A 22,210-nucleotide genomic window follows, 5' to 3' on the forward strand; every position below is an offset into this window, starting at 1 on the left:
CTCTGTTTACTAAGATGGTGTTATCTCGATCATCTAATAGAGCTTTGAGGATAACAAGGGTGGAGGTCTAGCCACGTTAAGGTCGAGGACCTTATGGCAGCCCCACAGAGACTTTTACAGCCCCCTGAGTGGATCGCTGAGTCTCTCAAGGAATGCAGGTAAATGAGGCATAAAACCTATGAAGCCAGTTTCCTTATCAGTTATGCCAGGATAGCAAGGGTGGAGGTCTAGCCACGTTAAGGTCGAGGACCTCATGGCAGCCCCACAGAGACTTTTACACCCACCTGGGTGGATCGCTGAGTCTCAAGGAATGCAGTTAAATGAGGCATAAAAACCTATGAAGCCAGCCTCCTTATTAGGTATGCCAGGATAGCAAGGGTGGAGGTCTAGCCACGTTAAGGTCGAGGACCTTGTGGCAGCCCCACAGAGACTTTTACAGCCCCCTGAGTGGATCGCTGAGTCTCTCAAGGAATGCAGGTAAATGAAGCCAGTTTCCTTATCAGTTATGCCAGGATAGCAAGGGTGGAGGTCTAGCCACGTTAAGGTCGAGGACCTCATGGCAGCCCCACAGAGACTTTTACACCCACCTGGGTGGATCGCTGAGTCTCAAGGAATGCAGTTAAATGAGGCATAAAAACCTATGAAGCCAGCCTCCTTATCAGGTATGCCAGGATAGCAAGGGTGGAGGTCTAGCCACGTTAAGGTCGAGGACCTTGTGGCAGCCCCACAGAGACTTTTACAGCCTGAGTCTCTTAAGGAATGCAGGCAATGAGGCAGGATAACTTTGAATCAGAAGTCAGAATTGAGGTACGCACCACCCTTCTTTCTTCCTCTCTTCTCCCTCAAGAGTTGGTCAAAGATGCAGGTTTTGGTGTCTAAATCAGCAAGAAAGTTTCTGCATACTTTTTCTCTAAACCGCACAGACAACGTTAGGAGCCAGACTTAACTACTTCTGGCGAGCCTGGGAAAGGAGAGAAGCAGACCTTTGGTCCATGCTATTACTAAAGGATGGATGCGAAATCTTTTTTCTAATGAAACCTCCTTTATTAATTACTCCGATAGACCTCTCTGTCAAATACAGAGAGGAGCCAAAGGGACAGGCTATGCAACATCAAATGTCTCTCTTTTTGGAGAGGGAGGCTATTGTCCGGGCCTGAATGTAACTGCTCTCAACGCCTTCGTTCAGAAGTCAAAGTTCTCCATGGAGACATCGAAATCAGTCCTTACAGCAGTAGGAAAGGTCCACTGGATGGTCTCTTTAGACCTCCAGGATGCTTACTTCCACATCATCATCCATCCGAACTTCAAGCAATTCCTGAAGGTTCATGTATAGGAGGAAGTTGTCCAGTTTTGGGCTCTTTGTTTTGGCCTAAGCACCACCCCTCAAATAGGTGGTGCGTCTGCTAGGACCTGTCGTTCTTCTAACCATAGACCTCTTCCAAGCTCCCTAAACCCTGGGAGAAGGAATGTCGAACGTTCTAACCATAGACCTCTTCCAAGGAATGTTGACCATAGACCTCTTCCAAGGAATGTCGACCATAGACCTCTTCCAAGGAATGTCGACCATAGACCTCTTCTAAGCTCCCCAACTCCTGGGAGAAGTAATGTCGAACGACAAAAGGAAACGAGAGGCTTCAGCTCCCAAGCAGATGCCTCCTCCAGCATACCTTTTGACGCTTCCCAGGACGCTCACCTTCATCATGGGAAAGGTGAGGTAAAAGTTTTTTTCGTCATCTTCGGATGACGCAGCACCCAGACGAGGCTGGCGTCAAGCTTCCAGACCTCTGAAGAGGAAGGTGGACACGGTCAATCAGCGTCCTATCATGACACCACAAGCTTCTGGTTGTAGTCTTTGGAGCAGTCCTGAGCGTTTTTTCATTCTACCGAAAAAAGCTCTCCTATCGAACGTCCTTTTAGGATGTCGGCAACTGTCATGAAACGTCCAACTCACCCAGTTGCAGGACAGCTGTCTGAGCCTGTCATGACCTCGGTTCATGCTCTTCCTCCACCGTCAGACGGGTTATCGTCCTCTGGACGCTCTGCGTTTTCTTTAAACTGTGTAGAAAGAGAGCTTGTGGTAGACGTGACATCTCCTGTACCACAACAGGTTGATCCTAATTTTAATATGCTGCAAGATATGCAACAGAAACTCTCTCTTTGCTCATGCAGGTTTATCAACCGGCGAACATCAAGAGAGTAGCAGGCCTGGACCCTGAGCGTCGGGTTACTTCACACCTGGTCGCCAAGCGTCGTAAGGCTACTAGTCGAGAGGTTCTTGTTGACGAACGTCTTTACAACTCCCCCGTTAAATGTCGTGATTTAGCCACCTTAACCCAAGGAGTCAAGCAGACAGACGTGACGTCGAACTTCCACCTAACATGTCGTCGAGCGTCCTGCAGGACGTGACGTCGAGCGTCCTGCAGGACGTGACGTCGAGCGTCCTGCAGGACGTGACGTCGAGCGTCCTGCAAGACGTGACGTCGAGCGTCCTGCAGGACGTGACGTCGAGCGTCCTGCAGGACGTGACGTCGAGCGTCCTGCAGGACGTGACGTCGAGCGTCCTGCAGGACGTGACGTCGAGCGTCCTGCAGGACGTGACGTCGAGCGTCCAGCAAGCCGTGACATCGAGCATCTAATGGGATGCGACGTCAAGCATCAAGCAGAACGCGACGTCGAGCGTCAAACAGCTCATGACATGGACATGTACACATTTCCACCGTTCAAATTCATTTCAAAGTGATGCAAAAGTTTGTGTCACACGAAAGGACGGATTGACTAGTAGCCCTCTTTTGGCCCTCAAAGAGTGGTTCACAGAGGTACTGGAATGGATGGTAGACACTCCAAGAAGTCTTTCATTAAGAGTAGATCTACTCAAACAACCCTTCTTGGAAAGGTACCATCAAAACCTCCAAGCTCTTCATCTAACTGTCTTCAGATTATCGAAAAACTCCCAAGAACTAGAGGTTTTTTTGAAGGAAGCAACTAGAGCTATTGCAAGGGCAAGGAGGACTTTTACCATCAAGGTTTACTAATCCAAGTACGAGGTTTTTAGAGAATGGTGCAGAGTCAACTCTCTTTCCTCGTCCAGTTCTTTTATAACTCAGATTGCTGACTTCCTGTTATATCTTCAAAGGAAACGCAATTTTGTCATCCTTTACCATCAAAGGATACAAGAGTATGTTAGCAACTGTATTCATGGCACAAAAACTTGGACCTTTCTAATGTTAAAGACCTACAGAAACTTCTCAAATCGTTTGAAACATCAAAGCAACAGCTCCAGGATTCACCAGCTTGGAATCTGAATATTGTCCTGAAGTTCATTATGAGTGACAGGTTTGAGCCCTTGCATTCAGCTTCATTTACCGACCTCACGATGAAGACACTTTTTGTTGTCAGTCTGGCGTCAGCTCAAAGAGTCAGTGGGATTCTTGCTTTTAGCTAAAACGTTGGTTTTGTCGAGATAACAAAGCTATCTGCTCATTGCAGTTAGGCTTTCTCGCCAAGAACGAACGCCCTTCTCAACCTTGGCACAAGGCTTTTGAGATTCCGAACCTTTCGGATGTGATTGGCGAGGAGTTGGAGAGAGTCCTGTGCACAGTAAGAACCCTGAAGTTCTACCTGGACTGTACGGAAGAGTTGCGAGGCAAGTCGGAAGCTCCTCGGTGTTCTGTCTAGAAGTCCTTGTTACAGATGTCGATGAATGCACTTTCATTCTTCATCAGGGTCTTAATAAGAGAGGCTCATGCACATTGCAGTGAGGCAGACCAAGTTTTTAAAACGCCAAATCACATGAAGTTAGAGCTGTAACAACTTCGGTGGCCTTCAAGCAGAATAGATTGTTGCAAAGCATTAAGGACACAACCTTTTGGAGGAGTAAATCTGTGTTCGCTTCACATTATTTTGAAACGTGTCCAGACTCTTTATGAGGAATGCTTCACTCTGGGACCATTCGTAGCAGCGAGTGCAGTAGTGGGGGAAGGATCCATCACTACGTTCCCATAATCCTAGTACCCTTTTCTTCTCTTGGAACTTTTGTATTTTTATGGTTGTTCGTGGAGATTGCGACAGTCTTCCACAATCATTGATTTTAGTCAGGTGGTCAATTTGTTCCTTGAGAGCACCCGGAACAAGGGTATTGGAGGAGGTCCTGTCAACTTAGAGGTATTTACACCGGTTTGACAGCTCCTAGAGGTCTTCAGCCCCCTGGGTGGATTGCTGGATCTCATAAGGAAAGCAGACATAATGAAAGTATTCATTGAAGTCAGGTTCTTTATCAGGTACGAACCCTTAAGGTTTATTAACTCTTAAGTGAAATTCCAACAATGTTAGCTGTCTCTGACCCTCCACCAAGGGTGTCAATAAGCTATATTTATGTAACCACCGGGTAAGTCTTGTGTTTAAAAATGATATTTTCATAATAAAATAAATTTTTAAACATACTTGCCGGGTGGTTATATAAATTTGATTCCCTCCCTCCTCCCCTCTAGAGAGACAGCCTATGGGCATGGAAAATCTGAGGAATCATGGAATGGTTCTGTACCTCGCGACAGAGGGCGCTGGTGTTATACCTGGCTACTCAATCTGCAATTGCCGCAAGTTTTGAATTCCTGCCGGGGACGTCAGAGACTAAAGCTATATTTATATAACCACCGGGTAAGTATGTTAAAAAATTTATTCTATTATAAAAATATCATTTTACTCTCCCATATTTTATAGCTTATATCCTTATGTAGATAAAGCAAGTTTGTTCACGTATATTATAGTTATAAGCACTGAAAATTTTCACACCTATATATTGTAGTTCATACAGATTGGTAGCTTGGATATCTACATCAATTGATATTTTATTATACATCATGAAAAATCAGAATTTATACTGAATGCAGCACAGTATGATGAGAGAACTGTGTAAAATTTCAAAGCACATAAAAATCGAGCCAAAGGCCTGGGCCATTTATTTTGCATTTAAAACTAGAAAAAAAATAGATTTAGTAAGTCTAAGCTTTATGACAACCAGAACTGTGGCACTAAATAAACTGTGGTGAACTTTAGTTATAATTAAAAGTTATTGATTTGCATACTTTTATGTATAAGGAAATGGAAGTAGGAAAACATATTTGCTGTTTAATATGCTTAAGGAAAGAATTAAATTGCAGAAATCATGAGTAATAATAGCAATTCTGCTCTGGCACAAATGCAACCATCTTTATTTGCTACTTACTCATGATTAGCTGTAACCACACTACAGTATCTTGAAATATCAATTTCTGTAAAATTTATAGGCAATAAATACTGCAGTAAAGATCTGCTGATGAAGGTTACATTTAGGTGCGGGTTTTAAAAAGTTTGTGTACATTCTAGGTTTTGGCATTTGAAAAGTGTTACAAGAAAAAAAATTCAGGCATATTGAATTGAAAGTTGTGTACTTGAGAGATTTTCAGTACAGTGTTGGTTATTATTTCATGTTCTTTTTTTAAATATGAAAAAATATAGTGTAAAGTGTAAGAGGTGACGGTGTTAATGTGATAGAATACTAGGTTGATTTCGTTACAAGTTAGTTAATATTTTACGAAGCTACATTTTAGGATTATGGAATCTTAGTACATTTAACATATGTTAAGCCTTATTTTGTATAAAGAAATGTATAAGAATCTTGAGATATTTTCTAATAAAACTCTGCAGACATTACATGTGTTACTACTGCAACATGTATTTTATCTTTAGGTTTCATCTTTCATTAGATACAGTACTTTATAATGCAGTATTAACTTTTATTCATAGCATGAGCAATTGAATATTTTGATTAGATTGTCGTTATACGTGTTTTCCAGACATAATGTAATTTTGTTATTTAGTACTGGGTGGTCTAAATATAATGAAAGGTATTTTGATAATCATGTAAAGAAATTCTCTTAAATGTCAATTACTTCTTCAGAGGGAAGAACTTGGAAGTGACCAATTATAGTTGCGATAAATGTGGCAGGAAGTTCCTTCTGTTTTCTGTAGCTGTGTTGATTGTCACAGCATTGGTTATCATTGCTGATCTATACGCATGTAAGTGTAAATCACAATTTTCAATATTAAACTTACCCGATAATCATGTAGCTGTCAACTCCGTTGCCCGACAGAATTCTATGGAGGGATACGCCAGCTATCACAATACTAGAAGGGGGTGTACTTACCAGCGCCACCTGTGGCCAGGTACTCAATCATTTGTTGTTGACACCTCCTCAATTATTCCTCTGTCGTGCTTCCGGCTAGACGTTCTGGGATACGCTTATGGTCTTCGAGTTTATTCACGGATATTTGGTGAAGTATTCTCTCAGATTAACGGCTGTCGCTTTACTGGAATCCTTCTTATATTAGCTAGATAGCTTTTATATAATACTGATATAACGGTTAACGAATTTTGCTTGTTTTTGGATCACCCTTTGGCTAACTCTTTGAAACAAGATGTCTGACGTTTCGCAAGCCCCCTCCCATAGACGATGTAGGTCTTGCAATAGGCGTATTCCGAAGGCCTCGGTAGATCCTCACACCGCTTGTTCTGACTGTAGGGACAGGCCCTGTCTATTAGAAAATCGATGTGAGGAATGCGCCGGACTTTCGGAATTGGAATTTGTCCGTCTTTTAAAATATTCATCTAAGTTAGAGAGAGGTAGAGTTAGGAGAAGTTCTTCTCACTCTTCTATGTTTTCCTCACCTCATGATCCCCTACCTTTTCCTACCCCTGTAGTGGCTACCCCCGAACCTACTGTGTGCCCTCCGCCTGATATGTCAGTTGTTTTGCGTGCTATTCAGGCTTTAGGCGATAAAGTAGAATCAGTGGTAAGTGACCATAAGTCTCTGATGGCCGAAGTTAAAGAACTTAAGGTCAAGAGTGCAGTGGGTGGAATTAGTGCCAGTGCTGTGACGAGTGCTAGTGTCGGTGCAGTGCCAAGTGCTAGTGGTGCCAGTGTGGTGCGTGAGGATTTTTCTGTGCGAGCCAGTCGTCCTCCCAGTCCGGGACCTCTTGCAAGCTCCCATGCCCAGGGGAGAAGCAATGTCGAAGGGCTTAAGGGTTCGACAGGCCTTGTTAGGCGCACAGAACTATCCTCGGTGGTTGCGGGCGTGTCTTCCTTAGACCGTCACTCCCACCTGCAGACGATTGAGCCCGTCTTATTCTCGTCCGCTGATCAACTAGCAGGGAAGAAACGTTGGTCTCAGGTCTCGAGGCCGCTTAAACGTAGAGTCCAGTCCGCGAGTGCTCAGCCAGGTTGCAGTCATTGGCTCAGCTCTGACTCGCCTCAGTCATCTGTCGACTGTACTCCGCCCAAGAGGAGTAAGGTTCTGCCAAAACAGAGCCCGACTGTGACTTTACCTCAGTCTGTTATCGTTTCTGCCGATCCCAAGTGGACCCTGCTTCAGTCCATGCAAGCTCAGCTTTCGGACTTGATGCGTGAGTGTCGGGCTGAGAGTGTTGCACCTCCTCCTCCGCCTACACTCCCTCCGCCTGTTCTCGCTCCGCCTGTGCTCGCCCCGCCTGCACTTGCTCCGCCTGGTCGCAGCACCATCTGCCAGGCGTACGATGTTGAGCCACTTTCGGAGTTCGCTGTTCCCAGTGGTGTTCAGCCTCAGCCTTCTTTAAGGCAACCCTTGCTTTGGGATCAGGAGAGTTATTCCACTCTTCCTCCGCCTCCCCTTGCTGCTCCACCAGTGGTGCAACTCTCGGTTGGGGTACAACAACCTCTCCCCTCCGTGAGTCTGTCTGCTCAGCCATCGCTGCAGCGAGCTCAACCCTCCTCAAGGCAAGCTCCTCTACACCCTGGACTTGCGCCTCAGGAGCCTCAGCTTGCGAGAACTTTACCTTGTTCTGCGCAGCCTCAACCTCATCATGCTCCGCTCATCTCACAGGAACAGGAACGGACTACTCCGCCTCCGTCCTCCGCTCAGCTTGTGCAATCCTTGGGTTCAACCTCTCTTGCTAGGAGTCAACCTCCTTCACCCATGCGCCTGCCTTCTGCTTCGTCTGTTGTTCAGCCTTTGCAGTCTGAGCCTCAGGTTTTCCCTCAACAGTTACTGGAAGAGGAAACCACTGTTATTGTTCCTACCCGTTCTGACTCTGCGGTTCAGCATTCTGGTCCGATCGCTTCGCTACCCTCTGCTGATGAGGTGTCGGATGATGAGGAGGCACACCTTGATCCCTCATCAGACGTGGACGAATCTAAGCTTTCTCCATTGTCGATTGATTTTCGTAAGGTCTTGGCTCTACTCAGGGAGATTTACCCAGACCACTTCGTCTCTGCTATTCCCCGCTCTCCACCATCTGAGTTTTCGCTGGGCGTACAACAAGCTAAGTCCAACTATACTAAGCTTGTCCTAGCTAGATCCTCCAAGAGGGCTTTAAGGATCTTAGGGGAGTGGCTGCAGTCTAAACAACACCTTGGCAAGACTTCCTTCATGTTCCCTCCAACGAAGCTCGCTTCGAAAGGTTGCGTTTGGTATGCCACAGGGGAAGCACCAGGCTTAGGAGTACCTGCCTCTGCCCAGGCTGACTTCTCAAGTCTGGTGGACTCGCCTCGGAGAACTGCTATGAGACGCTCGAAGGTTTGTTGGACCTTCTCAGACCTGGATCATTTTCTGAAAGGGTTGTTCAGAGCATTTGAAATGTTCAACTTTCTCGACTGGTGCCTGGGAGCCCTCAGCAAGAAAACTTCTCCTGCGGACAAAGATTCTGCCATGCTAATAATGTCCTGCATGGATAAGGCCATCAGAGATGGATCGGGTGAGCTAGCGTCGTTATTTGTATCAGGGGTGTTGAAGAAAAGGGAACAACTGTGTACCTTCCTTTCCGCCAGCATTACACCTTGCCAACGGTCACAACTCCTTTTTGCTCCACTCTCAAAGTTCCTCTTTCCCGAGGAGCTAGTTAAGGACTTGTCGGCTGCCCTGATACAAAAGGACACGCACGATCTTGTAGCCTCATCGGCTCGTAAGTCTAAGGTTGCCACCTCAGTCCCCAAGACTTATCGCTCCCCAGTGGCTGATACCCCGGCTACGAGGTTCATACCGCCCTTTCGTGGTAGAGCCCCCAGCCGAGGAAGCTCCCGTCCAGACTCTCACAGGAGCAAGTCTAGGAAAGGATCCAGGACATCTAAGGGAAAGAACTGACTCTCAGATTCTCCAGACAACAGTAGGAGCCAGACTCAAGATCTTCTGGCGAGCCTGGGAGAAGAGAGGTGCAGACGCACAGTCTGTCAGTTGGCTGAGGTACGGTTACAGGATTCCATTCTGCCTCAAACCACCTCTGACCACATCGCCCATCAACCTCTCTCCCAACTACAAAGAAGAGGACAAGAGGCTAGCATTGCAACAGGAGGTGTCGCTACTTGTGCAGAAGAAGGCAGTGGTTATAGTCCGGGACCATCAATCCCCGGGCTTCTACAACCGTCTCTTTCTTGTGGCCAAGAAGACAGGAGGTTGGAGACCGGTGCTGGACGTCAGCTCTCTCAACGAGTATGTCACCAAGCAGACGTTCACGATGGAGACGACCAAGTCGGTCTTAGCAGCGGTCAGACAGGAGGACTGGATGGTCTCGTTGGACTTGAAAGATGCATACTTTCACGTTCCCATTCATCCAGACTCCCAACCTTTCCTGAGATTCGTTTTCGGAAAGGTTGTCTATCAGTTCCAAGCCCTGTGTTTTGGCCTAAGCACAGCTCCTATGGTCTTTACTCATCTGATGAGGAATGTAGCGAAATTCCTACACTTATCGAACATCAGAGCCTCCCTCTACCTAGACGACTGGCTGTTGAGAGCCTCCACGAGTCGTCGTTGTCTGGAGAACCTCAATTGGACTTTAGACTTAATCAGAGACCTAGGTCTATTAGTCAATATAGAGAAATCTCAACTCATTCCCTCCCAATCCATTGTGTACCTGGGAATGGAGATTCAGAGTCAGGATATTCGGGCTTTTCCATCGGCCCCCAGGATAAACCAAGCCCTAGAGTGCATCATGAGCATGCTGAAGAGGAGCAATTGCTCAGTGAGACAGTGGATGAGTCTCACAGGGACCCTCTCATCACTGGCCCTGTTTGTCGAGCTAGGAAGACTCCACTTCCGCCCTCTTCAATTCCATCTTGCTGCTCATTGGGACAAGGGCTCGACTCTAGAAGCAGTCTCTATCCCTATCAACCAAGAGATGAAGACCACTCTCCTGTGGTGGAAGCACAATCTCCTTCTCAAGGAGGGTCTATCATTGGCCATCCAGACCCCCAATCTTCATCTCTTCTCAGATGCATCGGACTCGGGCTGGGGTGCGACCTTGGACGGACGGGAATGCTCAGGAGTATGGAACAAGGAACAAGGATTACTCCACATCAACTGCAAGGAACTGTTAGCAGTTCATCTAGCCCTGTTGAACTTCAAGTCCCTCCTGCTAGGCAAAGTGGTGGAGGTGAATTCAGACAACACCACAGCCTTGGCTTACATCTCCAAGCAAGGAGGGACCCATTCGAGGAGCCTTTACGAGATCGCAAGGGACCTCCTCATTTGGTCAAGAGGTCTAAACCTCACTCTGGTCACGAGGTTCATCCAGGGCGATATGAATGTTTCAGCGGATCGCCTCAGCAGAAGGAATCAGGTCATTCCCACGGAATGGACCCTCCACAAGAGTGTGTGCAACAGACTTTGGACCTTGTGGGGTCAACCTACCATAGATCTGTTTGCCACCTCCATAACCAAGAGACTTCCGCTTTATTGTTCCCCTGTTCCAGACCCTGCAGCGGTTCATGTGGATGCTTTTCTTCTGAACTGGTCCCATCTCGACCTGTACGCATTCCCTCCGTTCAAGATAATAAACAAAGTTCTGCAGAAATTCGTCTCGCACGAAGGGACACGGCTGACGCTGGTTGCTCCCCTTTGGCCTGCAAGAGAATGGTACACAGAGGTACTTCAATGGCTAGTCGACTTCCCCAGGACTCTACCTCTAAGAGTGGACCTTCTACGTCAACCACACGTAGACAGGTTGCATCCAAACCTCCACGCTCTTCGGCTGACTGCCTTCAGACTGTCGAAAGATTCGCTAGAGCTAGAGGCTTTTCGAAGGAGGCAGCCAGTGCGATTGCCAGAGCTAGAAGAGTTTCCACTCGTAGAGTCTACCAGTCTAAGTGGGAGGTCTTCCGAAGCTGGTGTAGAGCCAATTCAATATCCTCTACCAATACCTCTGTGATCCAAATAGCTGACTTCCTTCTACATCTTAGGAATGAGAGATCCCTTTCAACACCTACGATTAAAGGATATAGGAGCATGTTGGCCTCAGTTCTCCGCCACAGGGGTTTGGACCTGTCTTCCAACAAGGACCTTCAAGACATTCTCAAGTCTTTTGAGACGTCTAAAGAACGTCGTCTTTCCACTCCAGGCTGGAATCTAGACGTAGTCTTAAGGTTCCTTATGACATCTAGGTTCGAACCTCTCCAGTCAGCTTCCTTCAAGGATCTTACCCTCAAGACTGCTTTTCTCGTTTGCCTTGCAACAGCTAAGAGAGTCAGTGAGGTTCATGCCTTCAGCAAGAACATTGGTTTCACAACTGAATCTGCAACATGTTCTTTTCAGCTTGGATTCCTAGCAAAGAACGAGCTTCCTTCACGTCCTTGGCCTAGATCGTTCGAAATACCTAGCCTCTCCAACATGGTAGGTAACGAACTAGAGAGAGTTCTTTGCCCTGTCAGAGCTCTCAAATATTATCTGAAGAGGTCTAAACCTATTCGAGGACAGTCAGAAGCCTTATGGTGTGCCATCAAGAAACCCTCGAGACCCATGTCCAAGAATGGGCTTTCGTACTATATAAGGCTTCTGATCAGAGAAGCACATTCTCACTTAAAGGAGGAAGACCTTGCATTGCTGAAGGTAAGGACCCACGAAGTAAGAGCTGTAGCTACTTCGTTGGCCTTTAATAAAAACCGTTCTCTGCAGAGCATAATGGATGCAACCTATTGGAGGAGCAAGTCAGTGTTTGCATCATTTTATCTGAAAGATGTCCAGTCTCTTTACGAGAACTGCTACACCCTGGGACCATTCGTAGCAGCGAGTGCAGTAGTAGGTGAGGGCTCAGCCACTACATTCCCTTAATCCCATAACCTTTTTTAACCTTTCTCTTGAATACTTTTATTGTTGTTTTTTATGGTTGTTACGGTAGGCTAAGAAGCCTTCCGCATCCTTGGATTTGGCGGGTGGTCTATTCATTCTTGAGAAGCGCCTGGGTTAAAGGTTTGGTAGAGGTCCTTTAGTAGGGGTTGCAACCCCGTGTACTTTGGCACCTTTGGGTTGATTCAGCCTCCAAGAGGAACGCTGCGCTCAGTAAGGAAGACGAACTTTAAATAAAGAGGCAGAGTAACGGTTCTATTCGACTTCCTTACCAGGTACTTATTATTTCATTGTTATTTGAGATAACTGTTATATGAAATATGGGATACTTAGCTATCCTTTAATCTTGTACACTGGTTTTCACCCACCTCCCTGGGTGTGAATCAGCTACATGATTATCGGGTAAGTTTAATATTGAAAAATGTTATTTTTATTAATAAAATAAATTTTTGAATATACTTACCCGATAATCATGATTTAATCGACCCTCCCTTTCCTCCCCAGAGAGAACCAGTGGACCGAGCAATAATTGAGGAGGTGTCAACAACAAATGATTGAGTACCTGGCCACAGGTGGCGCTGGTAAGTACACCCCCTTCTAGTATTGTGATAGCTGGCGTATCCCTCCATAGAATTCTGTCGGGCAACGGAGTTGACAGCTACATGATTATCGGGTAAGTATATTCAAAAATTTATTTTATTAATAAAAATAACATTTTACTACTAATGTGAGAAGACTTAAAACTCATGTTATATTATTCTTTCATGGCTTATGCTGAATTATAACAGATTTCACTGAATGTACAAAACTAAATATGCATGTGATGATAATTGTTGATCTCTTTCATCCGACAGCAGGCAGGCTCGGTATGTCAAATATTGGTACATCAGGCCTCCTTAACAGTGGAACAAATGTTGGCAGTGGAAGTGGGTCACAAGGGAAAATAGATGATGTTAGAGAGGACGTGTTTAGTAAGTAAATTCATGCATTTTTTCATTTTTTTTTTTCCAGAAGTAAATATTAGTCTACGTTTAACTTTGCCACTTCTAGCCAAGGATTCAAGATCCAGGGGAAGTTGTGTCAGTAAAACATTTTTAGAGGTCATTGAAGATTTTTTAAGCAATTATTTTGTACCTTTTGTTTGTAGTCATTTGTTTTCAAATTCATTAGCAGAAAGAATAGATTGAATGGTGTGAAATAAGCATGCTTTATCATACATATAAAATCTTTTTAGTTTGTTTTATGGCCTATAAAAGTATATATATTTTACTACTTTTATATGTCTTTTTGATAAAAAACCAGTAAAATTTTGATTATAGAATGCTGCTTTCTTGTTTTTGCATTTTCTGGCGTCATGAAATTAGTAAGGACTGTTATTTATTGATACTTTATGTATTTAAGGATTGAATAATTATGGTATTCATGATGTATTTCTGTAATATACAAATAACTAAAGATATATTTTTATAAGAAAAGAGTTGTTAGCTTTAGATGATGAATATTTGTATCTTTTGTAATATACATTACTATATAATATAAACAATGTATGTGACTTGAGCTTTTGCATTGTATAATAGCTTTTACATATTTGGTTTATTAGTTTTGAAATACTCATGCCATGCTTATTTTTCCAGTTCCTAATGCTTTAGAAGTCCAATTTAGAATCACGAATAGAAATTATACTGATTTGTTAAAAAGTTTTGATACTCAAGAATTCAAGAATTTTTCGTCAACACTGGAGGAAAAAGTGAGTTTAAGAATAATTTATTTTGCACTAAAATGACATATGTAGAAAGAAGAGGTAATGAAATATAATTTTATGTAAATTTAATACAGTATTCTGTTTTTCTCTTAAGTTGAATATTTTTAAATAAATTTTTCTGTTGAGTACTTGCATACAGTATTTAATAAATAATGTAGAGTAGAAAATTTAATAATTTTCAATATTAAACTTACCCGATAATCATGTAGCTGTCAACTCCGTTGCCCGACAGAATTCTACGGGAGGGATACGCCAGCTATCACAATACTAGAAGGGGGTGTACTCACCAGCGCCACCTGTGGCCAGGTACTACAGTACTTCTTGTTGACACCTCCTCAATTTTTCCTCTGTCGTGCTTCCGGCAAGACGTTCTGGGATACGCTTATGATCTTGGAGTATTTTCACGGCTTTTGGTGAAGTATTTCTCTCAGATTTCGGCTGTCGCTTTACTGGAAAACTTCTATATTAGCTTAGATAGCTATTATTTAGTTCTGATTAATGGTTAACGATCTTTTTGCTTGATTTGGAATCCCCACTTGGCTAACTCTTTGATTCAAGATGTCTGACATTTCACAAGCCCCACCCCATAGACGATGTAGGTCTTGTAATAGGCGTATTCCGAAGGCCTCGGTAGATCCTCACACCGCTTGTTCTGACTGTAGGGAAACTCCCTGTCAGTTGGAAGATCGATGTGAGGAATGCGCCGGACTTTCGGAACTTGATTTTGTCCGATTTCTTAAGTATTCAACCAAGTTAGAGAGAGAGAGAGTTAGGAGAAGTTCTTCTCGCTCTTCACTTTTTTCCTCACCTCATGATCCCCTACCTTTTCCTCCCCCTGTAGTGGCTACCCCCGAACCTACTATTTGCCCTCAACCAGATATGTCTGTTGTTTTGCGTGCCATTCAGGCTTTAGGTGACAAAGTGGAGTCGGTGGTTAGTGATCATAAGTCTCTTATGGCCGAAGTCAAGGAACTTAAGGTCAAGAGTGCAGTGGGTGGTGATAGTGCCAGTGCTGTGACGAGTGCTAGTGTCAGTGCAGTGCCAAGTGCTAGTGTCAGTGTCAGTGTGGTGCGTGAGGGTACTTCTGTGCGTGCCAGTCGTCCTCCCAGTCCGGGACCTCTTGCAAGCTCCCAAGCCCAGGGGAGAAGCAATGTCGAAGGGCAAAAGGGTTCGGCAGGCCTTGATCGGCGCACAGAAGTATCCTCGGTGGTTGCGGGAGTGTCTTCCAGAGACCGTCACTCCCACCCGCAGACGATTGAGCCCGTCTTTTGCTCGTCTGCTGAAGAATTGTCAGGGAGGAAACGTTGGACTCAGGTCTCAAGACCTCTCAAACTCAGAGTCCAAACCTCAAGAGCTCTACAACCTGGCTGCAGTCATTGGATCAGCTCTGACTCGCCGCAGTCATCAGTTGAAGGTACTCCTCCTAAGAGGAGTAAGGTGCTGCCGCAACAGATCTCTTCTGTTAAGGCTTTGCCTCAGCAGACCTTAGTGTCTGCCGACCCCAAGTTGACTCTACTGCAGTCCATGCAGTCACAACTTGCGGTCTTGATGCGTGAGTGTCAGGCTGAGAAGGTTACACCTCCTCCTGCGATCGCTCCGCCTAACCGCAGTCCTGCCTGCCAGGCGTACGATGTTGAGGCTCCTCAGGATACTTTACCACGTTCTGAGTTTCCAGTTTCCGGTGGTGTGCAGCTACCTCCGCCTTCCTTAAGGCAACCTCAGCAATGGGAACAGGAAGCTTATACCTTACTTCCTCCGCTTCCACCTGCGGTTCCACCAGTGAGGCAACACTCTCTTGAGGTACAACAACCTCTCCCATCCATGAGGCAGACACCTCAGCTCTCGCTGCAGCGACCTCAACACCTTAGCCTTGCGCCTCAGGAACCTCAACTCGCGAGACAAGTTATGCGTTCTGCGCAGCCTCTACCCCAACTCTTGCAGCTCACACCTCAGGAACCTCAACTCGTTCCTCAGGAACTTGCTACTGCGCATCCGCTCACCTTACAGCAAGCGCAACCCTTGAGGCAAGCCACTCATGCCAGGACTCAGCCTCCTCCACCCATGCGCCTACCTTCTGCTACTGCTTTTGACCAGCCTTTGCAACCTGAGCCTCAGGTGTTCCCTCAACAGAGACTTGAGGAGGAAACCACAAGCGTTTTTGCTCCAGCCCGTGCTGATTCTGCTGTTCAGCATACCTTACCTCTCACTTCGCTACACTCTGGTGATGAGGTTTCTGATGATGAGGCTGCACACCTGGACCCCTCATCAGACGTGGATGAATCCAAGTCTTCTCCGCCTCCTATTGACTTTCGCAAGGTCTTGGCTCTTTTCAGAGAGGTATACCCAGACCATTTTGTCTCTGCTACCCCCCGCTCTCCGCCATCTGAGTTTTCGCTGGGCATGCAGCCAGCCAAGTCATCTTATACCAAGCTCGTCTTTGCGAGGTCCTCTAAGAGAGCGTTAAGAATTTTAGGGGAGTGGTTGCAGTCTAAGCAACAACTAGGAAAGACTTCCTTTATGTTTCCTCCGACTAAGCTCACTTCCAAAGCGGGCGTTTGGTATGCCACAGGAGAGGAACCAGGCTTGGGAGTACCTGCCTCTGCCCAGGCCAACTTCTCAAGCTTGGTAGACTCTCCTCGCAGAACAGCAATGAGGCGCTCTAAGGTTTGCTGGACCTTCTCCGATCTTGATCACTTCCTAAAGGGTGTCTTTAGAGCATTTGAGATGTTCAATTTCCTAGACTGGTGCCTGGGGGCCCTTAGCAAGAAGACCTCCCCTGCGGACAAGGACTCAGCCATGCTCTTAATGTCCTGCATGGATAAGGCTATTAGGGATGGATCTGGCGAGCTTGCTTCGATGTTTGTGTCAGGAGTGCTTAAGAAAAGGGAGCAGCTTTGTTCATTCCTTTCCTCCAGCATCACACCTTGTCAAAGGTCTCAACTTCTTTTCGCTCCGCTCTCTAAGTTCCTGTTTCCCGAAGAGCTTGTTAAGGACTTGTCTGCGGCCCTGATACAAAAGGACACCCATGATCTTGTGGCTTCATCGGCTCGTAAGACTAAGGTTGCTACCTCAGTCCCCAGGACTTATCGCACCCCAGTGGCTGATACTCCTGCTACGAGGTTTATTCCGCCCTTTCGTGGTAGAGCCCCCAGCCGTGGAAGCTCCCGTCCAGACTCTTCCAGGAGCAAGTCTAGGAAAGGTTCCAAGGCTTCTAAAGGCAAAAACTGACTCTCCTCCTCTCCAGACAGCAGTAGGCGCCAGACTCAAGATCTTCTGGCAAGCCTGGGAAAAGAGAGGTGCAGACGCACAGTCTGTCAGTTGGCTGAGGGAGGGTTACAGGATACCATTCTGCCGCAAACCCCCTCTGACCACATCTCCCATCAACCTCTCTCCCAACTACAAAGAAAAGGACAAGAGGCTAGCGTTGCACCAGGAGGTGTCGCTCCTTTTACAGAAGAAGGCAGTGGTTATAGTCCGGGACCATCAATCCCCGGGCTTCTACAACCGTCTCTTTCTGGTGGCCAAAAAGACAGGAGGTTGGAGACCGGTGCTGGACGTCAGCGCGCTCAATGCTTATGTCACCAAGCAGACGTTCACGATGGAGACGACGAAGTCGGTCCTAGCAGCGGTCAGGCAGGAGGACTGGATGGTCTCGTTGGACCTGAAAGATGCTTGCTTTCACGTTCCTATTCATCCAGACTCCCAACCTTTCCTGAGATTCGTTTTTGGAAAGGTTGTCTACCAATTCCAAGCCCTGTGTTTTGGCCTAAGCACAGCTCCTATGGTGTTTACGCATCTGATGAGGAATATAGCAAAATTCCTCCACTTATCGGACATCAGAGCCTCCCTTTACTTAGACGACTGGCTGTTGAGAGCCTCCACGAGTCGTCGCTGTCTGGAGAGTCTCAACTGGACTTTAGACTTGACCAAAGAACTGGGTCTGTTAGTCAATCTAGAAAAGTCCCAACTCATTCCCTCCCAATCCATTGTGTACCTGGGAATGGAGATTCGGAGTCAGGATTTTCGGGCTTTTCCATCGGCCCCAAGGATAAGCCAAGCCCTAGATTGCATCCTGAGCATGCTGAAGAGGAGCAGTTGCTCGGTGAGACAGTGGATGAGTCTCACAGGGACCCTTTCATCATTGGCCCTGTTCGTCGAGCTAGGGAGACTCCACCTCCGCCCTCTTCAATTCCATCTTGCAGCTCATTGGGACAAGGGTTTGACTCTCGAAGCAGTCTCTATCCCAGTCACCGAAGAGATGAAGACCACTCTCTTGTGGTGGAAGACCAATCTCCTTCTCAGGGAGGGCCTATCGTTGGCGATTCAGACCCCCAATCTTCATCTCTTCTCGGATGCATCGGACTCGGGCTGGGGCGCGACCTTGAACGGACGGGAGTGCTCGGGAAAGTGGAACGAGGAACAGGAAACGCTCCACATCAACTGCAAGGAGCTACTAGCAGTTCATTTAGCCCTATTGAACTTCAAGTCCCTCCTGCTAGGCAAGGTGGTGGAGGTGAACTCCGACAACACCACAGCCTTGGCTTACATCTCCAAGCAAGGAGGGACCCATTCGAGGAGCCTATACGAGATAGCAAGGGACCTCCTCATTTGGTCAAGAGGTCTAAACATCACCCTAGTTACGAGGTTCATTCAGGGCAACATGAACGTCTCAGCAGATCGCCTAAGCAGAAGGGATCAGGTCATCCCCACGGAATGGACCCTCCACAAGAGCGTGTGCAACAGACTTTGGACCTTGTGGGGTCAGCCGACAATAGATCTGTTTGCCACCTCCATGACCAAGAGACTTCCTTTGTACTGTTCCCCAGTTCCAGACCCAGCAGCAGTTCATGTGGATGCTTTTCTGCTGAACTGGTCCCATCTCGACCTTTACGCATTCCCACCGTTCAAGATCATAAACAAAGTCCTTCAGAAGTTCATCTCGCACGAAGGGACACGGCTGACGCTGGTTGCTCCCCTTTGGCCTGCAAGAGAATGGTTCACAGAGGTACTACAATGGCTGGTCGACGTCCCCAGGACTCTCCCTCTAAGAGTGGACCTTCTACGTCAACCTCACGTAGACAGGTTGCACCCAAACCTCCACGCTCTTCGGCTGACTGCCTTCAGACTGTCGAAAGATTCGCTAGAGCTAGAGGCTTTTCGAAGGAGGCAGCCAGTGCGATTGCCAGAGCAAGAAGGGTATCCACTCGTAGAGTCTACCAATCCAAGTGGGAAGTCTTCCGGAGCTGGTGTAGAGCCAATGCAGTTTCCTCTACCAATACCTCTGTGACCCAAATAGCTGACTTCCTATTACATCTTAGGAATGAGAGATCCCTTTCAGCTCCTACGATTAAAGGGTACAGGAGTATGTTGGCTTCAGTTCTCCGCCACAGAGGTTTGGACCTTTCTTCCAACAAGGACCTTCAAGATATCCTTAAGTCTTTTGAGACTACTAAAGAACGTCGTCTACCCACTCCAGGCTGGAATCTAGACGTAGTCTTAAGGTTCCTTATGTCACCTAGGTTCGAACCTCTCCAGTCAGCTTCCTTCAAGGACCTTACCCTCAAGACTCTTTTTCTCGTCTGCCTTGCAACAGCTAAGAGAGTCAGTGAGGTTCATGCCTTCAGCAAGAACATTGGGTTCACATCCGAATCTGCAACATGTTCTTTACAGCTTGGATTCTTAGCTAAGAATGAACTTCCTTCACGTCCTTGGCCTAGATCGTTTGAGATACCTAGCCTCTCCAACATGGTAGGTAACGAGCTAGAAAGAGTTCTTTGCCCTGTCAGAGCTCTGAGATTTTATCTTAATAGGTCAAAACCTATTCGAGGACAATCAGAAGCCTTATGGTGTGCAATCAAGAACCCTTCGAGGCCCATGTCCAAGAATGGGGTTTCGTATTATATAAGGCTTCTGATTAGAGAAGCCCATTCTCACTTAAAGGAGGAAGACCTTGCTTTGCTGAAGGTAAGGACCCACGAAGTGAGAGCCGTAGCTACTTCGATGGCCTTTAATAAAAACCGTTCTCTGCAGAGCATAATGGATGCAACCTATTGGAGGAGCAAGTCAGTGTTTGCATCATTTTATCTTAAAGATGTCCAGTCTCTTTACGAGAACTGCTACACCCTGGGACCATTTGTAGCAGCGAGTGCAGTAGTAGGTGAGGGCTCAGCCACTACATTCCCTTAATCCCATAACCTTTTTTAACCTTTCTCTTGAATGCTTTTATTGTTGTTTTTATGGTTGTTACGGTAGGCTAAGAAGCCTTCCGCATCCTTTTGATTTGGCGGGTGGTCAATTCATTCTTGAGAAGCGCCTGGGTTAGAGGTTGTGTAGAGGTCCTTTAGTAGGGGTTGCAGCCCTATATACTTTAGCACCTTAGAGTTGATTCAGCCTCCTAAGAGGAACGCTGCGCTCAGTAAGGAAGACGAACTTAAAAAAAAGGCAGAGTAACGGTTCAAGTCGACTTCCTTACCAGGTACTTATTATTTCATTGTTATTTTGAGATAACTGATTATATGAAATACGGGATACTTAGCTATCCTTTAATCTTGTACACTGGTTTTCACCCACCCCCCTGGGTGTGAATCAGCTACATGATTATCGGGTAAGTTTAATATTGAAAAATGTTATTTTTATTAGTAAAATAAATTTTTGAATATACTTACCCGATAATCATGATTTAATTGACCCTCCCTTCCTCCCCATAGAGAAACAGTGGACCGAGGAAAAATTGAGGAGGTGTCAACAAGAAGTACTGTAGTACCTGGCCACAGGTGGCGCTGGTAAGTACACCCCCTTCTAGTATTGTGATAGCTGGCGTATCCCTCCCGTAGTATTCTGTCGGGCAACGGAGTTGACAGCTACATGATTATCGGGTAAGTATATTCAAAAATTTATTTTACTAATAAAAATAACGTTTTTATACATTACTCATTGTGAAGTGTAGAAATTCTAATGAATTTATTTTCTATTAGTTATCAGCAGTGATAATAACGGGTGAAGTTCAGTATAACGGCAAAGCGACAATCTTCTTAAAAATTTTAAAACTCGAGTAAGTTTTTAAACTACAATATTTGATTTTTTTCTTAGTATCATCTTGAGGCCATACCTTATAATGTTATTCAGTAATGAATGCTGCATGTGTGTTTGTGTGTGTATATATAAATTTTATATATATATATATATATATATATATATATATATATATATATATATATATATATATATATATATATATATATATATATATATATATATATATATGTATATATATATATATGTATATATATATATATATATATATATATATATATATATATATATATATATATATATATATATATATATATATATATATATATATATATATATATATATATAGTTATGTATGTATAGCTATAGCTGACAAAGCCATGAATTCAAGGAGTGGCTATGGTGTAAGAATTGCTCACAGAATCATTGATGTAATCTCTATGGGAGCAAAGAAGGAGTATACAGTGAACCCTCGTTTATCGCGGTAGATAGGTTCCAGACGCGGGCGCGATAGGTGAAAATCCGCGAAGTAGTGACATCATTTTTCAATATTAAACTTACCCGATAATCATGTAGCTGTCAACTCCGTTGCCCGACAGAATTCTACGGGAGGGATACGCCAGCTATCACTATACTAGAAGGGGGTGTACTCACCAGCGCCACCTGTGGCCAGGTACTACAGTACTTCTTGTTGACACCTCCTCAATTTTTCCTCTGTCGTGCTTCCGGCAAGACGTTCTGGGATACGCTTATGATCTTGGAGTATTTTCACGGCTTTTGGTGAAGTATTTCTCTCAGATTTCGGCTGTCGCTTTACTGGAAAACTTCTATATTAGCTTAGATAGCTATTATTTAGTTCTGATTAATGGTTAACGATCTTTTTGTTTGATTTGGAATCCCCACTTGGCTAACTCTTTGATTCAAGATGTCTGACATTTCACAAGCCCCACCCCATAGACGATGTAGGTCTTGTAATAGGCGTATTCCGAAGGCCTCGGTAGATCCTCACACCGCTTGTTCTGACTGTAGGGAAAGACCCTGTCAGTTGGAAGATCGATGTGAGGAATGCGCCGGACTTTCGGAACTTGAATTTGTCCGATTTCTTAAATATTCAACCAAGTTAGAGAGAGAGAGAGTTAGGAGGAGTTCTTCTCGCTCTTCACTTTTTTCCTCACCTCATGATCCCCTACCTTTTCCTCCCCCTGTAGTGGCTACCCCCGAACCTACTATTTGCCCTCAACCTGATATGTCTGTTGTTTTGCGTGCCATTCAGGCTTTAGGTGACAAAGTGGA

At 45.5% G+C, this 22,210-nt stretch overlaps 1 pseudogene; it reads left to right on the forward strand.

Annotated features, from left to right (window-relative positions):
- Window positions 1-22,210, forward strand: part of LOC137625913 (uncharacterized) — a 455,952-nt pseudogene that overhangs the window by 411,823 nt on the left and 21,919 nt on the right.

The sequence above is a fragment of the Palaemon carinicauda genome, chromosome 33 (genome assembly GCF_036898095.1).
Source record: "Palaemon carinicauda isolate YSFRI2023 chromosome 33, ASM3689809v2, whole genome shotgun sequence".
In the NCBI taxonomy this organism is placed as follows: Eukaryota; Metazoa; Arthropoda; class Malacostraca; order Decapoda; family Palaemonidae; genus Palaemon; species Palaemon carinicauda.